General features: G+C 40.0%; 1 long non-coding RNA gene across 1 annotated transcript; it reads right to left on the bottom strand.

Moving 5' to 3' along the window:
• Positions 1–387: 387 nt before the first annotated feature.
• On the bottom strand, positions 388–2,981 carry LOC129742825 (uncharacterized). Its single transcript, XR_008736564.1, has 3 exons — positions 2,419–2,981; positions 2,107–2,361; positions 388–1,889 (listed from the first exon to the last, which is right to left on the bottom strand). It is a non-coding gene; the product is annotated as an uncharacterized LOC129742825 (long non-coding RNA).
• Between the last annotated feature and the right edge of the window lie 4,067 nt (positions 2,982–7,048).

Consider the following 7,048-nt stretch of genomic DNA (forward strand, 5'->3'; position numbering starts at 1 on the left):
AATTTTTTTTTGTTTTTCTTTTTATTTATTGAAATGAAAACCTAGATGAAAAATACCAAGTTTCTTGTTGATCTAAATAATTGCGATTTAACATTGACTTTAAATAAAACTTCAAACCGGCGTCCACCTATGTCAAACATAATAGTCTAAGAATGCATGTGAGAACATACTTAGGCAGAAACTGCGGTGAACCCGTGCACTCATGGTGGATATCCAACATACATAACATACATACATAAAATAAATATATTTGAACGAACTTCATTTTCTCTTTCAGATATCGTTCCATAAATAGTAAAGTTCTAATTTATGTGATAATAATTATGTGTAACTTGTAAGAATTTCGAATAGATAATTTTCTATTTAAGAAAAAAATGAAGATGCAAGCTAAAAGATAGTTTATGTATAACGTGTTAGAATTTCAAATAGATCATTTTTTTTTTTCAAATTCATCAAATCATACCAGAAAAGTATTACGTGTTAACTGTTCCTTAAAATAAAAAAAAAAACGGGAAAAAATTACTCAATTACGAACTGTAAGACATTCATTACAAAAAATTTTGAAATGAATATTTTCAATCACTTTTCAACTTTCCCAAAGACTGCAAGTTTTCGGCTTCTGCGAGAAAAGTTTAATGAAGTTTTCTTATGTTGTTTAACTTTTCCTATCCTTAAAATATGGCAATATCAACGAATTTTAAGTTTTAGATGTTTTTAAAGCAAAAATCAAATCGTTTTGCGGGCGAATTTGTTCATTCGAATAAATCTTTTTTTTGCTTCCATCAGTTATGACAGATATATGTACCTGTAATGATATCTTTCGATTTTTTTTTTCAAAACTGTAGAATTTATTCTATTTTCTGAATTGAATTATGACAGATATATGTACCTGTAATGATATCTTTCGATTTTTTTTTTCAAAACTGTAGAATTTATTCTATTTTCTGAATTGAATTAAAATATCTGTAGGCAAAATGAACTGTAGCATAATGAAGTTATTCAGAATCTGTTTCTTATATCACGCAAACTAGAGGTGATAGACTATATCTGACAAAAGATTCGACTTTCGGACGCCAAAACCTTTCAAATACATCAGAAAAACATAGGCACTAAATATATACTGTTCCCTTGAATTACCAATTAAATTCTATTAATTAGTTTTGCAAATGGTAAGTCGTTTTCGGAAAAAATTCCTACTAAAATGTTAAAAAACCTAATCTTAATATTTTGTTTTAATTTCAAAATAAATTTACAAAATTCTATAGTCAATCTTTTTCACATTTTAGAAGGTTATGCATAAATTGGTTTTGTGTTTCCTTTGTTTTCGAAAAGTGTGTATGAATCTTGATTTCAAAAACTTGTTTGTATCTTTCGTCTTTTCCATGACCACATATTTGAATTGACAGCAACAAAATTTTTTTTTTTTTTTTTCTCAAGGGATTTTAAGCATCACTGGCTTATTCATCCCGAGACAGCAACAAAATATTCAGAGCTTGAAATTTTAAACTTTACAACCTATGCTTGAAAATTTATAAACATTTCACTTACTTTTATTATTTTAAATCATCTTCTTTGGATCGATGATGATTTTTTAAACTTAAAGCAAAATTTTAATGCGCATATCGGTCAAAATCTGCACTATCGGTTCGGTACTTTTGACAATTTTAAACAGCTCCAGGATCTTTTGCTTCCAATTTGAATCCTTCAGCTGGGGCCTCCTCTTCCAGGTACTTCTGGAGTGAAGCACTTTTCCCTTTCCAACTGGCTAAGCTTCGAGCTGAGGGCTGACTTCTGTCAAGTTTCTTCCTCCAAACGTTATTGTGCTTCCGGCAGCTGGCTTTCCATGTTACTGCATTCTTGATAGCAGCCGAAGCCTGAGCCCGTTTCACCTGTGGAACGAAAGAACACGTTAATGGTAACCAGATGCGAATGCGCACCCATAGTAAACGTAAACAAAACCGAAACAGTACGTACAAATACTCAATCTCTATCCTGATCGAAAGATAGAATAACGAGATAAAATAACGAAAGAACATTTGATAATGTACGGAACGAGACTCAAGTAAAAACTAATACTCAAAACAAAACAAACCAAACGAATCATACCTGCCGTTCAGAAATTTGTGCTCCGACGTCGGTCGTTTTCCGGTCGGGATTGGTTCACGTTGGCCAAATCAGCATTTTCGGTTTCTAGGGTGTGTTTGTCCTTGTCCAGCCCAACTTTTACCGTTTCGAGATCCTCCAGTTGCTCATTAATCGTCGCATATACGACATTTGATCATCGTGGTAGACGGTTGCCTCTTCCAGGGCTTCCAGTGACCACTTTCACCTCATGCTTGGAACGAGACCCTTGTTTAGACCCTTGTTTAAAAAAAACAAACTTATGTTGAATTCAAACAAACGCAAAATCAAAATTACCTGCAGGGGTTTCCAGGGAATCGAGCATTCATTCCTGAGAGCATCCATTTCTTCGGTCAACTTCTCTGTGGGTCAACGTGTTGGTCTCTACATTTTCTTGGATTTCGGCCAGTTGTTATTTCAGGTCCGTTGCAATTTTTAAGCGGTACGTACCAATGTTTGTTAAAGTTCTTTCTCACTTTGGTTTCGATTTTTCGCTTCGAGTCTTGGCACAGCTGATGGTCCTTCTATAGCCGTTCTTCCGGCTGAAATGCGCAAACTATTTTTAACCAGCAACGTTACGAACGACTAGAATTGCTTTAAAAAATGAAATTTTAAGAGGCAATCGCACTAGTTTTACGGAAAAGACAAGTTTTTAATCGCGTACCGAACCGTACCGTACCGAACAAAGTCGACTTTTCTGCTGTTTTAAGAGTTGAAAACAGATTTTACGGATTCTATGGATTCCACTGATACGAATAAGAAAGCAAAACAACACGCATAAAAACATTCGATGGGATTGTACTAAATTGGCTGCGCACTGTACTAGACACTTTTAGTACATTTGCAGGATGGCTCATTTGCCGGATAACTATTATCCTCTAAAAAAGAGGACAATAATTGTTTTTCTCAAATGCGAACGCATCGCGTATAGCCGCCATTTTGTAGTGCGATATATTTGTTACCGATCCTCATCAACATGGATCCGAGGCAGTTCCAGCAGCTAATGGAACATCAAACACACATGTTCACACAACTTTTTAAATCAGTGACGTCAACAAACCAGGAGACTCGAACCAATGTTCCGGTTCCCCAACCGTCACCGCTATCCCTGGAGGGGGATATGGAGGCCAATTTCGAGTTTTTCGAAAGAAATTGGCTAAATTATGTGCAAGCAACGGGAATGAATAGCTGGCCAGAGGGAGACAACGCTAGAAAAGTTAGCCTATTGTTGAGTGTTATCGGAGAAGAAGCGAAGAAAAAATATTTCAACTTCGAGCTGACCAACGAAGAAAGTGTTAATCCGGATGCAGCACTTGCAGCGATCAAACAAAAAGTGATAGTCAAGAGAAATATTATTGTCGATCGCTTAGATTTTTTCTCCGCTTTCCAGTTACCAACAGAGTCCACAGATCAGTTCTCATCAAGACTTAGGCTGCTAGCTAGAGTAGCCAGGCTGGCGCCCCTAGAAAATGATCTTGTGACGTACAAGATGGTAACCGCGAATAAATGGTCACACCTGCGTACGAAAATGTTGACCATCTCAGATATTACCCTCGAAAAGGCCATAGATCTATGTCGCGCTGAAGAAATTGCAGCCAAAAGAGCTACAGAACTTGGAATGTCGCACATTCAAGGTGAAGTGAATAAAGTGAGAAACTCAAAAGCATCTCCGAAGAAACTACCGCGATGCAAGTTCTGTGGCGGAGAGCATAAATTTGCCAAAGGTGTCTGTCCAGCATTCGGTCAAAAGTGCTACAAATGCAAGGGCAAAAATCATTTTGAGCAAGTGTGCAAAAGGAAACGTCGGGATCACAAACCGAGGAAGATCAAAGAGATCCAAAAGGACAGCGAGACAGAACCATCATCGCCGGAAACAAACATGTCATCAGACGAGTCAGAGGAGTTTGAGATCGGAAAAGTATATGATAACTCCAGTTCTGGAGGATGTGTGCTAGCCGAGCTAGAACTAAAATTTGACAATAAGTGGAAATTAGTAATGTGTGAAGTGGATACCGGAGCCAACACAAGTTTAATTGGCTACAACAGCTTAGTGGAATTATGTGGGGTTAGGAATCCACCACTGTTATCGTCGAAATTTCGCCTACAAAGTTTTGGGGGGAATCCCATAAAGGTGTTGGGGCAGGTGAAAGTGCCATGTCGTCGTTCGGGAAGGAAGTTTCGCCTAGTGTTGCAAGTGGTAGACGTCGATCACCGCCCCTTGTTGTCGGCAAAAGTTTCTCGGGTGCTTGGGCTTGTGAAATTTTGTAATACGATTACTTTCCCCGGCCCATCAACGGGTGCCGACGACATCTACGAAATATATAAAGTGGAAGCTCGGAAGATAGTGGAAGAATACCATGAGTTATTTAAGGGGTATGGAAAATTACCGGGCACAGTGCATTTAGAAATCGATGATAGTGTAACACCAACAATCCAGCCACCAAGAAGAGTTCCGCTGGCTGTACGTGAAAAATTGAAGGCTGAATTGGAAGATCTCGAGAAGAACGACATCATAGTGCGGGAAAATAACCATACCGACTGGGTAAGCAATATTGTTGTGGTCAAACGCGGTGGTCCTGATTCAGGCGTCCGAATTTGCTTGGATCCAGTGTTGCTCAACAAAGCCTTGAAGCGTCCTAACCTCCAGTTCGTAACACTGGATGAAATACTACCGGAATTAGGTAAGGCAAGAGTCTTTTCTACCGTCGATGCCAGGAAAGGGTTCTGGCATATTGAATTGGATTTGCCCAGCAGTAAGCTGACAACGTTCTGGACCCCTTTCGGAAGGTATAGGTGGAAACGTCTACCGTTTGGAATAGCTTCAGCACCAGAGCTGTTCCAAATCAAGCTACAAGAAGTGATCCAGGGACTCGACGGCGTAGAATGCATAGCAGATGATCTTTTGATTTACGGAGCTGGTGATACTCTCGAGCAGGCACTGGAGAACCATAATCGTCACCTCAGAGATTTATTCATGCGTCTGAAAAAGTTCAACATCAAACTCAACAAATCAAAACTCAAACTCTGTGAGCGCTCGATAAAGTTTTATGGCCATGTCCTTACGGATCATGGTTTGAAACCAGATGAAACAAAAATTGAGGCAATCCGTAGTTTTCCTACTCCTACCAATCGCAAGGCCGTACACCGATTCGTTGGGATGGTCACGTATTTGGGAAGGTTCATGCCAAACCTGAGCGCCAGCTTATCAAACCTACGGAAGCTCATTCTGGAGTCGACACCGTGGCAGTGGACTTCTGTTGAAGAAAAAGAGTTCAAAGAAATTAAAACCGCCGTTTCCAAAATATCTACTCTCCAATACTACAACATAAACCAACCGGTTACAATCGAATGCGACGCCAGCTGTATTGGTTTGGGCGTAGCAGTCTTCCAAGATAACGGTGTGGTAGGATATGCCTCCAGAACTTTGACCCCAGCCGAAAAAAACTATGCTCAAATAGAGAAAGAACTTCTCGCCATTTTGTTCGCCTGTGTAAGATTTGACCAACTTATAGTAGGCAATCCTCGAGTCATAGTTCGCACAGATCACAAACCTCTCCTTAACGTTTTCCAAAAACCGCTACTCTCCGCACCACGTCGACTACAACACATGCTGCTGAACCTACAACGTTATAACCTGACCTTAGAATTTGTTACGGGAAAGAATAACGTTATCGCAGATGCGCTTTCTAGAGCACCGATTCCAGGCTCAATCGAGGAAGACCGGTACGAAAAAAGGAACATATTTAAAACGTTAGGAGAATTAGATCTGACCAAGTTCCTGAAGGTCTCAAGCGCCAGACTGACCGAGATCCAACAGGAAACAGAAAAGGATGTTACCTTACAAAAAATTGTTGAATTCATTAATAACGGTTGGCCCAAAACAGCTGATCGTGTCCCAGATGGCGTGAAAGTCTATTTCGGTCACCGAAATGAATTGACTACACAAAACGGTCTTTTGTTCCGGAATGACCACATCGTCGTACCACACGCAATTCGACAAAAACTTGTGACTAATTGTCATGCAAGTCACAATGGCATAGAAGCAACGCTGAGATTAGCTAGAGCTAATCTTTTTTGGCCTGGTATGTCATCCCAAATAAAGGAAACGGTAAAACAATGTCTGGTTTGTGCAAAATTCTCAGCCAGTCAACAAAATCCACCAATGCAGAGTCATGAGATTCCAATTCACCCGTTCCAAGTGATTTCGATGGACACCTTCCTTTGTGAACAGAGAAACGAGAAGCACAAATTCCTCATCACGGTTGACCACTATTCGGATTTTTTCGAAGTAAATCGTTTGATTAATTTGACCCCAGAAGCAGTTATCAACATCTGTAAGGAAAATTTTGCACGTTACGGAATTCCTCAAAGGGTCATCACGGACAATGGGACAAATTTTGTCAACCACAAAATGGTCCGATTTGCTTCGGAATGGGACTTCGAGCTGGTATCGTCCTCCCCACATCACCAACAAGCCAACGGCAAAGCTGAATCTGCGGTGAAAATAGCCAAACAGCTGATAAAAAAGTCCGAAGAAAGTGGATCAGACTTCAACTATGCACTTTTGCACTGGCGCAACATACCAAACAACATAGGGTCTAGTCCTGCAACGCGTTTGTTTTCCCGTTCTACTCGTTGTGGAATACCTACCGATGCGTCCCATCTGCAACCGAAAGTCGTCCAGAATGTCCCGGAAAAGATAGAAGAGAGCCGAAGAAAATCCAAGTTCTATTACGACAGAAAGAGTAGAAAACTACCGCAGCTAGAAATCGGTTCGCCAGTTTTCGTTCAACTAAATCCAGGGGCCAGCAAATTATGGACACCTGCAACAATCAGAGACCGCCTGAGTGACCGTGCATATATGGTCGATTCTAACGGTACTCTCTATCGTCGTTCACAGAAGCACCTGAAACCGCGTAAAGAACCC

The sequence above is a fragment of the Uranotaenia lowii genome, chromosome 1, assembly GCF_029784155.1.
Source record: "Uranotaenia lowii strain MFRU-FL chromosome 1, ASM2978415v1, whole genome shotgun sequence".
NCBI lineage: Eukaryota > Metazoa > Arthropoda > Insecta > Diptera > Culicidae > Uranotaenia > Uranotaenia lowii.